Consider the following 15,466-nt stretch of genomic DNA (forward strand, 5'->3'; position numbering starts at 1 on the left):
GTGACAGCCTTCAGGTTTTTTGTGGGGAAGGCCTGGGCAAATCGTGAGAAATTATTGGTGACTACCAGGACATTCTCTATTCCTCCCTTAGACTTTTCAAGGACAAGAAAATCCATGCAGATGAGTTCCATAGGGGCACTAGTCTGAATGCTCACCAGCAGAGCCCTATTTCCAGCTGTGGGAGTTTTTCCTCAGACAGCATCTTTAACACTGCTCACAACAGGACTTTATTTCACAATGCATTTTCGGCCAAAAGAACCACTCTTTGAAAAGACTCATTGTGCATTCAAATCTCAAATGACCAGTGTCATTGTGAAGACTTGTTTTAGCCAAATGTCAAATTTTTTTTTCTAGCAAGACCAGCTGAGCAATGAATATTCTTTTAAGAGAAGCAGTGTGTTTCCCTTTCTCCAACTTTTCACCTCATCTTGGCTTATAGTTCAGAGTCTTATAGTGCAGGACTTGACCAACAGCAGGGCCCTCTTTCTGACATCTCTTGGTCTCCAGCTTTGTCACTGCAGGGAAGTGCACCCGTCCCAGCTCACTCAAATCTGTCTTCAAGCTTGTCACCTTCCTGCAACAGCTCACCTTTGCTTGTTACTGTCCTATCTTCTTGATTACTCGCATCTGCCTTCTGCCTCCCAGATTCAGCTTCACTGTCCTGTTCTTGCTGTATGTCCATACAGATGGTCTTAAAATTTGTCTGTGACAGCCCACTTCAGAGCCAAAAACTCTAACTTGTGTGCTGGGTAGTGGGTTTTAGGTGGACTCAAACCCCGGCTCTCATATGCAATTACACGTTCAACACCATCTTGAATTTGCCCCAAGACCATCCCTTGATGCATCTGTTTGCAACAAGAACGGTAAACTGTAGTCAGGGTAGCCCAAAACAGGGGCTGTTGTCAACTTCCCTTTTAATTCTTCAAAAGCTGCCTCACATTCATTTGACATCTCAAAAGGTTTTGCAGGTCCAGGTGTTCCTTTTGCTTGCCATTTTTTCTGCTTAGGGTCTCCAGATGCCAGCACATACAGGGGTGCTGCTAATGTGGCATAATCCTTGATTAATCGCCTGTAGTACACTGGGAAGCCAATAAACCTCAGCACTTCTTTTACATTTGATGGCCGTTTCCAGTCTCTGACTTCACTTATCTTCTTATCAGTATGTATACCCTCCGCTGACACCACAGGGCCTAGGTACTAAACTTCTTTCCTCAGTAGACTGCATTTTTGAGGGTTCAGCTTCAAACCACGTTTGCGGTGCCAGCTGAACACTACATTCAACCTCTCCAGGTGCTCTTCAAAAGTCTTAGAGAAGATAATTATGTCATCATGGTAGATCAGGAGGTTCTCAAAATTCAAGTCATCAAAGAAGCAGGTCATCAATTTTTAGAAGGTTGAGGGTTGAATTCTGCAGACCAAATGGCATCCTATTAGCCTTGTAAAGCCCCATGGGGGAGGTCAAAGCAGTTTTGTGCTTGTCATGTTCAGCCACCTCAACAAGATCTAGAGTCTAGAAGAATTAAGCCTATCCCATTGCCTCTAATGCATTTTCTATTCTCAGAAGCAGAAAAGCATCTCTGGAACTGCAGGAATTCAGTTTCCTGTAGTCAAGTCATCTTTATTTATAAAACTAATTAAAAAAAAAATTTGCGTCAAAGCAACTGAACAACATTAATTAGGAAAACAGTGTCAATAATGCAAAATGACAGTTAAAGGCAGTTCATCATTGAATTCAGTGATGTCATCATGCAGCTCAGTTCAGTTTAAATAGTATCTGTGCAATAATTTGCAATCAAGTCAACGATATCGCTGTAAATTAAGTGTCCCCAACTAAGCAAGCCAGAGGCGACAGCGGCAAGGAACCAAAACTCCATCAGTGACAGAATGGAGGAAAAAACCTTGGGAGAAACCAGGCTCAGTTGGGGGGCCAGTTCTCCTCTGACCAGACGAAACCAGCAGTTCAATTCCAGGCTGCAGCAAAGTCAGATTGTGCAGAAGAATCATCTGTTTCCTGTGGTCTTGTCCTGGTGCTCCTCTGAGACAAGGTCTTTACATGGGATCTGTCTCTGGGGCTCTAGTCATGGTCTCCGCTGTCTTTCAGGGCTGTAGAGGTCCTTTCTAGGTGCTGATCCACCATCTGGGCTGGATATATACTGGATCCGGGTGACTGCAGTGACCCTCTGACTTGGATACAGACTGGATCTGGTGGCTACGGTGACCTCGGAATAAGAGAGAAACAGACTAATGTGAGCGTAGATGCCATTCTTCTAACGATGTAGCAAGTACATCGGGTGTTTTATGGGAAGTGTTCCCGGTTCCGGTTTACCTAATTAATGCAGCCTAAAAATCCTTTAACGGATTTGGATATTAGAAGTGTATTAGTATGTTATGTGTAGGACAGGTTAACCCTCTGGAGTCTAAGGGTATTTTTGGGGCCTGGAGAAGTTTTGTCATGCCCTGACATTTGTGCTTTTTTCAGTTTCTTATAAATATCTAAATGGCTAAAGTCTAATCTCACTGTAATCAGCACAAACTAGGCTATAATAATATGTGAGCAGCATGTATGTACATGATTGTGTTTTTGAGAAAAAAAAAGTTATGCGTGGTTAGTGAAAAACTAAAAATGTTAAATCACTTGAAAAAGGCAATAAAACACATACAGAAAATTGGTTCCCAGGAATTTTGAGAACTGGAGCTTGTAGCCTAGATTTTTTTTTTTCTAAATGACGTGAAAATCATCTTGTTTACTCACTTACAGAAAACAATATATTGATTTAAATTTTCTGAGACACTTTTTGTTGGTAAAAGTCATATGCGAGTAGGCGTCAACTATCATGAATTCACACCTGAGAAGACAAAGGCCTGCATAATGAGCTGCATAATAAGCCATTCAGTCAGCTGTGTCACTGAGAGGGATGAGTTACAAGAAAAAATGTGAGTACAAAATAAATGTATATAATTTTATGCTTGTAGTTTATTTAGAATATATTTAATTATCCCACAACATAATTTAATATTCAATTGCAAGTGCAGTTAAACAGTTTATTAGGAAAAATCAAAGCTGACTTTCAAACTGAATTTTTTGCATCATTACTCCAGTCACACAATCCTTCAGAAATCCTTTTAACAATCTTATTTTCTACAAAAAAAAACATTTATTGTTATTATTATCATCATCATTATTATTATTATTATTATTATTATTATTATTAATGTTGAAAAGAGCTGAGAATATTTTTTTTTAGGTATTTTAGGGGGGATAAATTGAAAGAACAGCAATGATTGTTACATTTGTTACAGTTACATTTATTGTTACATTTATATTATTTACATCAAGCTTTTGAATGGTATAGTAGTGTATATTGTTATTGAAACTTCATAATATTTCACTTGATTATACATTTAGTCAGGCAATTATAGTTTGGAAAAAGTCTTTGGAAAAAGTCTAACTAGTAAAATGTTTACACGTTATGTGAAAACTAGTACAAGTATATAAATAAATAAAAAGAGACTTACTCATGAACTCTGCTGAATAAAGTGCTTCATTCTTTTTTCTGAGGAAATCCAAATCTCAAATCCTCAACCACATCACATCTTTTTGGGGTGAATTATGTCTTATTCCTCTCATCGCGAAGCAAACAGTAAAATAATAAAAACTTGAAGAACAGTCTCGCTGCGTTGTCTTCTGTTGTGTGGGCGTATTCAAAAGCCGCGCGCTTCAGTGAAACATTTGAATCTCAAAAGCGCGCTCGGCGCGCGGGGGCGTGGTCGCATTAGAAGATAATGAAGGAAGACGTGAAAAACGGACATCGCGTTGTTTTCATATGGATTACTTTATCACAGAATATTTGTTTTCGGCAGCACTTGTTTAGTTTAAAAGTAGACATGTCAGGCTTTCTATAGATATCTCTCTCATGTCTCTCTTCGTTGAGTATTCACTGAGTTACAGTTCATTTTAATGACGCATTTGTATCTGAAGATCAGCGCAGACAAAGGCTGCAGACAGCACTCCTTGTTTGTTATCTTTATTTTATAAGTGCACAAAGTTTTGTTGTTATTATGTCTGTATACAAAAAAAAGTAGACCCTTTACAGATTCGATTGATGTATTGCACTTATCTGTACGATCAAAACTGAAAGTGTAATTTAAGTTCATTTCGGGGTTATCAGGAGAAAATACCCCAAAACGCGTATACGCGTTAATCGACTCCAGAGGGTTAAAGAGATGGGTCTTTAATCTAGATTTAAACTGCAAGAATGTTTCTGCCTCCCGAACAATGTTAGGTAGGTTATTCCAGAGTTTGGGCGCTAAAAAGGAGAAGGATCTGCCGCCCGCAGTTGACTTTGATATTCTAGGTATTATCAAATTGCCAGAGTTTTGAGAACGGAGCGGACGTGAAGGACTATAATGTAACAAGAGCTCGTTCAAATACTGAGGTGCTAAACCATTCATGGCTTTATAAGTAATAAGCAAGATTTTAAAATCTATACGATGTTTGATAGGGAGCCAGTGCAGTGTTGACAGGACCGGGCTAATATGATCATACTTCCTGGTTCTAGTAAGAACTGTAGTCTACACAGATCCTCATAGAACCATCTTTTGTAGAAACTACAACAATGGGGGATGCATATGGGCATTTGCTCGGACGAATTATTCCAGCTTCTCCCATCTGTGATATGGCCTTCTGTATAGCTTCTGGTACTGAGAGGGGGATATTTTCAGATAAGGGAGACAAAAAGGTTTTGGGTCTACCAGAGGTATCTCATGTTGCACAGTGGTGGTATGTCCATAGTCCATGGAGTGCTTGGAGATAACATAATCATTTCTCCTCAGTAAGTCCTTAAGTAGTGCAAGCTGCTCCTTACTTTCTACTGATGCAGTACTAAGATCAACACTGGTAGTCTGTTGATGACTCTGACAAGATGCAACCACTGAGTTCTTCCCATACTGCCTCTGAAACACAAACTGGCTCTGGCATGGCATCTGGCAATTTTCTCCCTTTTCAAAGACATTCTGGACCAGGAAAGCATCTGGAAGCAGGGTCCTTGGATGGACAATCACATCCTTCTTCGACATATTCAAGAGACAGACAGCAACACAACCTTTTTCAACATTAACAAGCTGCCTTGCAACCACAATACCTTTTGGAGGACTGTCTCTCCACCAGAATTGTGTACTGTGTTCTCTTTGGTCCACCCATCACTCTGCCAATAGCATCCTGCTCCTTGCCAGCTGGTATTTGTATTCTGTGGCCAGCATACTGCACTTGACCTACTTTGCCCTTAGCTCTAGTTATTGGTGACGGAACGTGAAAATAGATACACCAGCTACCATAGTCCAATGTTTACCGGGAGCCAGAGTGCCTGACATTTTGGCAAATTTAAAAGTGCTGGCTAATGCTAAACGTAAATACAGTAAGATTGTTATTCACACCAGCGCTAATGATGTTCGACTTCTCCAGTTGGAGATCACTAAAAATAACATTAAAGAGGTGTGTGAACTTGCAACCACGATGTTAGACACTGTAATATGCTCTGGTCCCCTCCCTGCCTAACGTGGTGATGAGATACATAGCAGACTGTCATCACTCAATGACTGGATGTCTAGGTGGTTCCCACAGAATAACATAGGTTTCATAGACAATTGGACGAGTTTTTGGGGCAGACCTGACCTGTTGAAAAGAGATGGTCTACATCCCTCCTGGGGTAGTTCCGCTCTTCTGTCCAGAAATATGACACATAGTCTTAGAGTTTGTACTTGACTAACTGGGGCCCAGGTCAGGAAGCAGACAGACTGGATAAACCGACCATCTGCTAGCCACCTCATGTCACAGAAATCAGTTAATTCTCAGCACATAGAGACTCTTTCACCTAGATATCACACTATAGAGACTGTGTCTGTTCTCTGAACTAGAAAACACACACACACAAAAAAAAAAAAACGTCCAAACCAATTTAAGAGTAACAATTTAATTGATGTTCAACAAATAAAAAACAGATGCAATATGGATAAACAAATGATAAAGCTTGGTTTATTGAATATCAGGTCCCTTTCTACGAAAGCACTTTTTGTAAATGATATGATCACTGATCATAACCTAGATGTGCTCTGTTTGACAGAAACCTGGCTTAAACCTGATGACATTATTTTAAATGAGTCTACCCCCCAAGATTACTGTTATAAACATGAGCCATGTCCAAAAGGTAAAGGGGGATGTGTTGCTTCAATTTATAATAATGTTTTCATTATTTCTCAGAAGGCGGGCTTCAGGTATAACTCGTTTGAAGTAATAGTGCTTCATATAACATTGTCCAGAGAAGCAAGTGTTAAAAAAAAAGTGAAAGTGACGTGACATACAGCCAAGAATCCACAACCACACACACAAATCCTCATATTCATCAAAACCATACAAACTGCACACATACAGCAGTGAACGCAGACACACCGTGAACACACACCCGGAGCAGTGGGCAACAATTTATGCTGCGGCACCCAGGGAGCAGTTGGGGGTTCGGTGCCTTGCTCAAGGGCACCTCAGTCATGGTATTGCCGGCCTGAGACTCGAACCCACAACCTTAGGGTTAGGAGTTAAACTCTCTAACCACTAGGCCACGACTTCTCCGATAAATCCCTTGTTAATGATAAATCACCTGTGATGTTTGTACTGGCTACTGTATACAGGCCACCAGGGCACCATACAGACTGATTTCATTAGCCAGTACTGTAGACCATGCTGATTTTATATACGAGTTAGTGCTGGCTGCAGATAAAGTTTTAATTGTTGGTGATTTTAATATCCATCTTGATAATGAAAAAGATGCATTGGGATCAGCATTCATAGACATTCTGAACTCTATTGGGGTTAGACAACACGTCTCAGGACCTACTCATTGTCGAAATCATACTCTAGATCTAATACTGTCACATGGAATTGATGTTGATGGTGTTGAAATTATGCAGCCAAGCGATGATATTTCAGATCATTATTTAGTTTTGTGCAAACTTCATATAGCTAAAACTGTAAATTCTACTTCTTGTTACAAGTACTGTATGATAGAACCATCACATCTACCACAAAAGACTGCTGTGTAAGTAATCTTCCTGATTTATCCCAATTCCTTAGCATATCTAAAACCTCAGAACAACCTGATGATGTAACAGAAACTATGGACGCTCTCTTTTCTAGCATTTTAAATACAGTTGCTCCTTTACACTTAAGGAAGATTAAAGAAAACAGTCTGACACTGTGGAATAATGAGCACACTTGCACCCTAAAGAGAGCAGCCCGGAAAATGGAGTGCAGCTGGAGGAAAACAAAAATAGAGGTATTTCATATTGCTTGGCAGGAAAGTAACCTATCCTACAGAAAAGCATTTAAAACTGCTAGATCTGATTACTTTTCGTCTCTTTTAGAAGAAAACAAACATAACCCCAGGTATTTATTCAATACAGTGGCTAAATTAACGAAAAATAAAGCATCAAGAAGTGTTGACATTTCCCAACAGCACAGCAGTAATGACTTTATGAACTACTTTACTTCTAAGATCGATACTATTAGAGGTAAAACTGTAACCATGCAGCCGTCAGCTATAGTAGCACATCAGATAGCGTGCTATAGATCGCCTGAGGAACAATTCCCCTCATTCTCTACTATAGGAGAGGAAGAATTGTACACAGTAAAAAACGTTGGGTTGTTTTTTTAACCCAATCATTGGGTTACACATATTGGGTCACTGTGTTGGGTTATCTTAAAATTTGTTGGGTCATTTATTTTCGGAGTTGGGTTATTTTTAGTTATAACCCAACTGTTGGGTTAAATATGGTTCCCGCTTCACTCCGGTTCAAATTTTAAAGGTCCAGTCAGCGACTCAGTGGACATCAGTGGCAGCCTGCCTGATTATGAAAGGTAAGTAACTGTAAATATAATTTTATGATGTGTATAAAACTGTTATAACATTAAGTTATGTGTACTGAAACATTAATTAAATAGTAAAACTATTTTAAAAAACAAAGTTTTAATTCCCTTTAGCCAGTTTTTTTCTTCCCCAGAGAATCAGATCGATTGTAAATGAATATGCTTTTCCCGTTTGCTTGCTAGCATTAATAAATAAAAACATTAGCTGAAAGACTATTTAGAGAAGTATTGCTTAACGTTAATAAAAATGTCTGGTGAAATGTGAAAGGGCGCCGAAATCTTTAGGCTAGAAAAGCCCCACGGACCAATTATCGGATCGGACCAGTGACTGAAGCTGCTCGAGCTAGCCGAGCTCACACATCAGTCATGCGACAGACACCAGATTCAGTAAGAAGCGTTTGAATTCGCTGAATTTTCTGTTATAACTGTTTAAAACCTAGACGAAACAGCGCAGCCATAAGGCAATCTGCTCTTTCAGCTGAAAATTCGTACCAGCACCCCAAACTACATAACGTTACTCCTACAACAGACGTTTAAGAGGGGAGCGTAAAACAAGCCATTCGTCAGTGTATCAGAATTATTTGAAAGTGTTAAAAAATAAAATAAAACCTTACATACATAGGCTATGATTGTTTTATATAGCCATGCATGTTGTATTAAAGCATTACAGGTAGAATGGAATAGCCTGTAATTATAGTCATTTTTTCATACGAAGCTATAACAATTTTGCATTTATATTAAATAAGTTATACTAAACATGTTTATACTTATGTTTTAGATAAATGGATTTCTTTGTAAAGAAAAGATTACAACAGCGGAACCTCTGCAATTTAATAGAAACATTTCAAGGTAAGTAATTATTTAGTTTAGTGATGTATAAGAGTTTTTTTTTAAGACTTTTGTTTGTTAATGGTAATGAACTGCCTCCTTTGATGTAGCCTGGTTTCTCCCAAGACTTTTTTCTCCCTCTACCACCAAAAAGGAGTTCTTGCTCATCAAAAGTTCAAAGCATTAAAGGGTTTGTTCACCTAAAAATGACATTTCTGTCTTTAAGTACTCACCCCCCATGTCATCCCAAACCCGTAAAATAGTCAACATGACTACAGTGGTTCAAACTTAATGTTATGAAGCGACAAGAATACTTTTTGTGCGCAAAAACAAAAATAACCACTTTATTCAACAAATTCTTCTGTCCCCTGTTGTACTGCTATGCTATTTTCATTGCGGAGCTTCAGTGTTTACAGTATTGGCCGATGCATGCATGTGATGCTGACGGAGGAGCTGGCTTATAATGAGTCAGCGTTTGGATGTGAGTACACGGAAGCTCTGAACTGCATTCACTACGTCAACTGCGTATGTCAACAGCTCAAACTGTTAAATAAAGTTGTAATTTTTGTTTTGTTTTAGCACACTCGTCGTTTCATAATATAAAGGTTGAACCGCTGTAGTCACTAGTCACATTGACTATTTTAACAATGTCTTTAATACCTTTCTGGACCTTGAAAGGTGGAATGACGTTGCTGCCTATGTGTGGTTCAGAAACCTCTCGGATTTCATAAAAAATATTTAAATATTTAAAATTTATTTGTGTTCTGAAGATGAACTTAGATCTTACAGGTTTGGGACGACAAAAGGGTGAGTAATTAATGATAGAAATTTCATTTTTGGGTGAACTAACCCTTTAAGTCATTAATTTTTATAGTAGCTCTGATAAAACTACTTGGAGGGGGCAATTTTACCAAAATCTTTACCACAATATGAGACATTTTTAACCACAGTAAGGACAGGCATTTCAATTTAGTAATTAAGTCAGACTTTACTCACTGAACTTAAAGCCCATACCCTGTATTTCCCAACATCTTTGCTTAAATAACTGCTAATTGAATGTGGAAATGTTAAAACCCACATCAGACTATTTGACAGCCGGCTATTTTACCAGTTGTATCTTCATTAATACTTTTGAGAATTGCTTAAAGGGATAGTTCACCCAAAAATGAAAATTCTGTGATCATTTACTCTCCCTCAAGTTGTTCCAAACCTGTATGAATTTCTTTGTTCTGCTGAACACAAAGGAAGATATCTGGAAGAATGTCAGTAACCAAATATATCTCGCCTCCCATTGACTACCATAGGCAGTTCAAGTTGGATAGAAAGACCTTTGGCATATACTTTGTAAATTTTAAAATAGTTTACATGCACAAACAGCTATATTACTACATAAAGGAAAAGTAAAATCCAAAAGAGGATAATATAGGCCCATTAAATTACACTGCTCTGTACATAAACTCTTTCTTTCAGTGACAGTTACCTTTTTTTCTTTGATTCATTTTTTTAAATATATTGAATTCCTGAAATGTTTGTCATATATGCCAACTAAAGTTTATTTATTCTTTCAAGGTTGGTACTAATATGGTCCACTACCTCAACAATAAGACATGCCAGGATCCACATGTCTTGGTGTTTGGAGACAAAGAAAATTCTTCCCAGGTTTTCATCATTTTCATTGGAGAGGCATTTGAAAAGGAGACCTGACTTCAAGCAGTGGATGTATGCTTCAAAATGTTCTACATCTATGCCATAAACTACCCAAAGCCCTCTGCTCCAATTTGGGAGTTCTTGCAGCATGCAGTCTAAAATATTCCCGGAGGAGTTCCTTCTACACATTGCTCCCTCCTAAAAAACTTTGTATTCAAAGTTACTGATCATCAGTAGATCTAGTAGCCAAAACACACGTTAAAGGGTTAGTTCACCCACAAATGAAAATTCTGTCATTAATTACTCACCCTCATGTCGTTCCAAACCCGCAAGACCTCCGTTCATCTTTGGAAAACAAATTAAGATATTTTTGATGCATTCTGACAGCTTTCTGTCCCTAACATAGACAGCAAGGGTCCTTACACCATCAATGTCCAGAAACTTAGCAAGGATTGGTAAAATAATCCATGTGACATCAGGGGTTCAACCATAACAGCATACACTGTTTGCGTTGAGTGGATACTGTCCAAAATGGCACTAGGGTGACACGGAGGAGACAAATTGTTGAATAAAGTCATTATTTTTTTTCTTTTGCCCACAAAAAGTATTCTCGTATAATATTACAGTTGAACCCCTGATGTCACATGGATTATTTTACCTATCTCCTTGCTACGTTTCTGGACGTCGATCGTGTAAGGACCCTTACTGTCTATGGGAGGGTCAGAGAGCTGTCAGAATGCATCAAAAATATCTTAACTTGTGTTCCAAAGATGAACGGAGGTCTTCTGGCTTTGGAACGACATGAGGGTGAGTAATTAATGACAGAATTTTCATTTTTGGGTGAACTAACCCTTTAAGGTGTTTATAACACAATGCATATGGTGACCACTGTAGCATTTTTTATTAAGGATATGTTTATTTCTTGAAGTATAAAGGTATGTCCTTGGTGTACACATTTATGTAGTTTTTGGTATACTGTTATGTGCACATTTGTGGTTTGAATTTGTATACCGTATGTGCACAGGTGTTTAGGTTGTATATTTCTGTACTGTATGTGCACATCTGTATTTTAAAAGCGTACTATATGTGCATCTGTGTAGGTTATGAATTTGTATACTGTATGTGCACAAATGTTTAGGTTGTATATTTCTGTACTGTATGTGCATATCTGTTTTAAATGTGTATTATGTACACCTATGTAGGTTTTGAATTGGTAAAGCATATGTGCACATTTGTTTTGAATATTTGTACTGTATGTGCATATTTGTGTTTTGAATTTAACGTGTATTTGAATTTATGTATATTGTTTGTGTATATTTGTTTTGAATTTAATGTGTATTTTGAATATTTGTACTTCAACATTTATTTGCCATGTGTTCTGTATGTTCACTCGTGTATTTTGAATTCAATATAATTGTGCATATTTATATTAAATACTAGGCTCATCAATATTGAGTAAATTTGTCATTTAAAACTTAAAACCTGTTTTTAAAACAGATTTATTGTTTTTCTACTTAAATAAACAATCTGTATTTGAAAACTGTGTATTCTATTCATTAAAATAATCTCATGAATAAAAGTAAATAGTTAACCCAACTGGCTTTTTTAACCCACAATTGGGAAGGTGCTATACCAACCCATAGTTGGGTTACTTGTTGGGTTATTTTTAACCCAACTTTTTTTAGTGTGTATAAACTTGTTAAATCATCTAAACCAACAACATGTATGTTAGACCCTGTTCCATCTAAACTCCTAAAAGAGGTGCTTCCATAAGTCATAGATCCTCTTCTGACTATTATTAATTCATCATTGTCATTATTATTGTCCCCAAAACCTTTAGGCTGGCTGTTATTAAGCCTCTCATCAAAAAAAACACAACTTGACCCCAAAGAACTAGTTAATTACAGACCGATCCCGAATCTACCTTTTCTGTCCAAGATACTAGAAAAGGTAGTATCCTCACAATTATATTCCTTCTTAGAGAAAAATGGTATCTGTGAGGATATCCAGTCAGGATTTAGACCGTATCATAGTACTGAGACTGCTCTAATTAGAGTTACAAATGACCTGCTCTTATCATCTGATCGTGGCTGTATCTATCTATTAGTGCTATTGGATCTTAGGGCTGCGTTCGACACTATTGACCACAACATCCTTTTGCATAGACAAGAAAACTTTGTTGGCATTAATGGAAGTGCATTAGCATGGTTTAAATTGTACTTATATGACCGCCATCAATTCGTAGCAGTGAATGAAGAGGTATCATATTGATCACAAATGCAGTATGGAGTACCTCAGTGCTCAGTACTAGGGCTGTTACTCTTCACGCTTCACATGTTACACTTTGGAGATATCATCAGGAAACACGGTGTTAGCTTTCACTGTTATGCTGATGATACTCAACTCTATATTTATCCGTGGCCCGGCGAAAGATACCAATTTGAAAACTAGCGGAATGCATAGTCGATATAAAACCTGCATAACAAGTAATTTCTTACTACTAAATTCTGAAAAAAAAGGTGTTAATTATAGGACCTAAAAACTCTGCATGTAATAACCTAGAACACTGTCTAAGACTTGATGGCTGCTCTGTCAATTCTTCATCATCAGTTGGGAACCTAGGTGTGCTATTTGATAGCAATTTTTCCTTAGAAAGCCACGTTTCTAAAAATGTATCTAAATTTTGATGCTCTCAATGTCAAATGCAGAAATGTTAATCCATGTGTTTATGACCTCAAGGTTAGATTATTGTAATGCTTTATTGGGTGGTTGTTCTGCACGCGTAATACACAAACTCCAGCTGTTTCAAAATGCAGCAGCTAGAGTTCTTAATAGAACCAGGTAGTATAACCATATTAGCCCGGTTCTGTCAACACTGCACTGGCTACCTATTAAACAACGTATAGATTTTAAAATCTTTTAAAATCTTTAAAATCTTGCTTATTACTTATAAAGCCCTAAATGTTTTAAGAACCTCATTATTTGAATGAACTTTTGTTACATTGCGTTCTCAAAACTCTGGTAATTTGTTAAAACCTAGAATATCAAAATCAACTGCAGGTGGCAGGAATAACCTACCTAACATTGTTCGGGAGGCAGACACACTCTTGCAGTTTAAATCTAGATTAAAGACCCATCTCTTTAACCTGGCTTACACGTAACACACTAATACACTTCTAATATCCAAATCCGTTAACAGAATTTTAGGCTGTATTAATTAGGTAAACCGGAACCAGGAACACACTTTCCATAACACAGAACTGTGACTTAACAACAGCTCCACCCTGTAATGGAGGCTCACACAACAATAGCACATAGCTTCCCCCTAAGGCTGGAAGAACATATTACATTTTTCCTACATTTATAAAAGAGCACTTTTTCACAAGGGTACTCTTGCTTTGTGCCTTACACAATTTTAAATTCTGGTTGTAAATTAAATAAAAATGAATGTTAAAATGCAAAGCAAAAACCTTGGTGGGTTCATAAACCTGTGAGCACTGCTGCAAGTGATAAAAATGTGCCTGGGTGATGGCTGCATGACGTATGTGAATGTATAAGGAAATGGGGCGGGTCAGAAAACAACCTTTGTCGAAAGACTGAAGAGGCCTGTTACTTTGCTTATATACAATTTGATAGTGACTAAGATAAATGTATGCACAAAGATAATTTCTGTTTTTTGATGAGTGGCATTTAAAAAGTCAGTATTATTTACTATTTACTATTTATTTACTTATATAGAATTTTAAAACTAAAGCACATTTTATGCAAATCATGTGGCTTACTGAGGAAAGGAGAGCCAGGCAGATGATAAAATTGTCAAAATGAATGAATGAATGAATATGATAAAACACTGTAGACTTTGAAGGAGGAAACTACACTGAAACAAAATTTAGTGTAGAATCAGTTTTCACTGATTGATAGAGACAAATAATTGGCAAATAACATTTAATTAAACATGAAATTTTGAAGTAGAAAGAAATTGTATTTTCTTGTAAAATGTACTCCAATAATCTTTGTTTTATTTACAACTTAAAATATATGAAATCTCGACTAAGGATATGGAAGGCTCTTACCAGAATATGCTATAAACTGAATAGAAATATGCTCAAAATTACTCATAACTCCATTACAACTTGATAGAAATGCCCTGACAACCATTTTTGAATAAATAGTAAGTTTACAGGCAGATCTGATGCCAAATATAGCTACACCACACAACTACCCTTAACACAGCTGTGACAAGGCCAGAAAAAGCTGAAAGAGATGTGGGACTTTGCTACAATCCCTCAGCCAAACCATATACCAGCACAGTTCCCAATGATTCAAAGACGTTTCTTCTAATTCACTGCGGAGGAAATGCAGAACAGCTTAACCTCTATAGACAGAGAGGCTTACCAGGCAAACAGAGAGACAGTCAGTAAACAGGAACAGTAGGAGAGATTAGTCGAGCCCCCCTCCGCCGGGCGCTATCACACATACGCACTGCCCCGAGAGCCTAATTAAGATGAGTGTAGTTTGCGCAACCAACCCTGACACAACAACAGACCCCTACAGTGATTTCTTCTACAGTATGTATCTCTATCAGTTTTAGTATTCTCATTGTCCGTGTCACACATGCTATTCCCCCCATGTTTATTCCTCTCTTTTATATCTCACACTGTTATTGGTATTGTATAAATTTGTCAGCTGTAAAATTGCAAAGCAATAACACTGAAAATGCTACAGGACACCAAACAGACTGCAGTTAACAGTTATATATACTGGTATCTCATATATCTCCTTGCCAAGTTTCCACAGTAATTTTAAGGCAAGATTTTCAAGGTAAAGACTTTTTTGTCTCATTTTACTATATGGAAAAAGGGCAGTTGAGAAAATGAATAATTAAATACAAAAATAATAATAATAATAAATAAATAAACACTTGCGTTTGCTGCAAGGCAGAATATCAAACATGTTTTAAATTATATGTAAGTAAATACACTCTAAGAAAAAAAGGTACACAAGCTGTCACTGGGGCAGTACCCCTTCAAAGGGTACTAATATGCACCATTTGGGAGTAAAACAGGTACAACAGTG

At 37.5% G+C, this 15,466-nt stretch overlaps 1 long non-coding RNA gene across 1 annotated transcript; it reads left to right on the plus strand.

Moving 5' to 3' along the window:
• The first annotated feature begins 7,691 nt into the window (after positions 1-7,691).
• On the plus strand, positions 7,692-10,637 carry LOC122137380. The gene is made up of 3 exons (XR_006154808.1): positions 7,692-7,906; positions 8,694-8,764; positions 10,313-10,637. It is a non-coding gene; the product is annotated as an uncharacterized LOC122137380 (long non-coding RNA).
• The last annotated feature ends 4,829 nt before the right edge of the window (positions 10,638-15,466 follow it).

Source organism: Cyprinus carpio, chromosome B5 (genome assembly GCF_018340385.1).
Source record: "Cyprinus carpio isolate SPL01 chromosome B5, ASM1834038v1, whole genome shotgun sequence".
Classification (NCBI taxonomy): domain Eukaryota; kingdom Metazoa; phylum Chordata; class Actinopteri; order Cypriniformes; family Cyprinidae; genus Cyprinus; species Cyprinus carpio.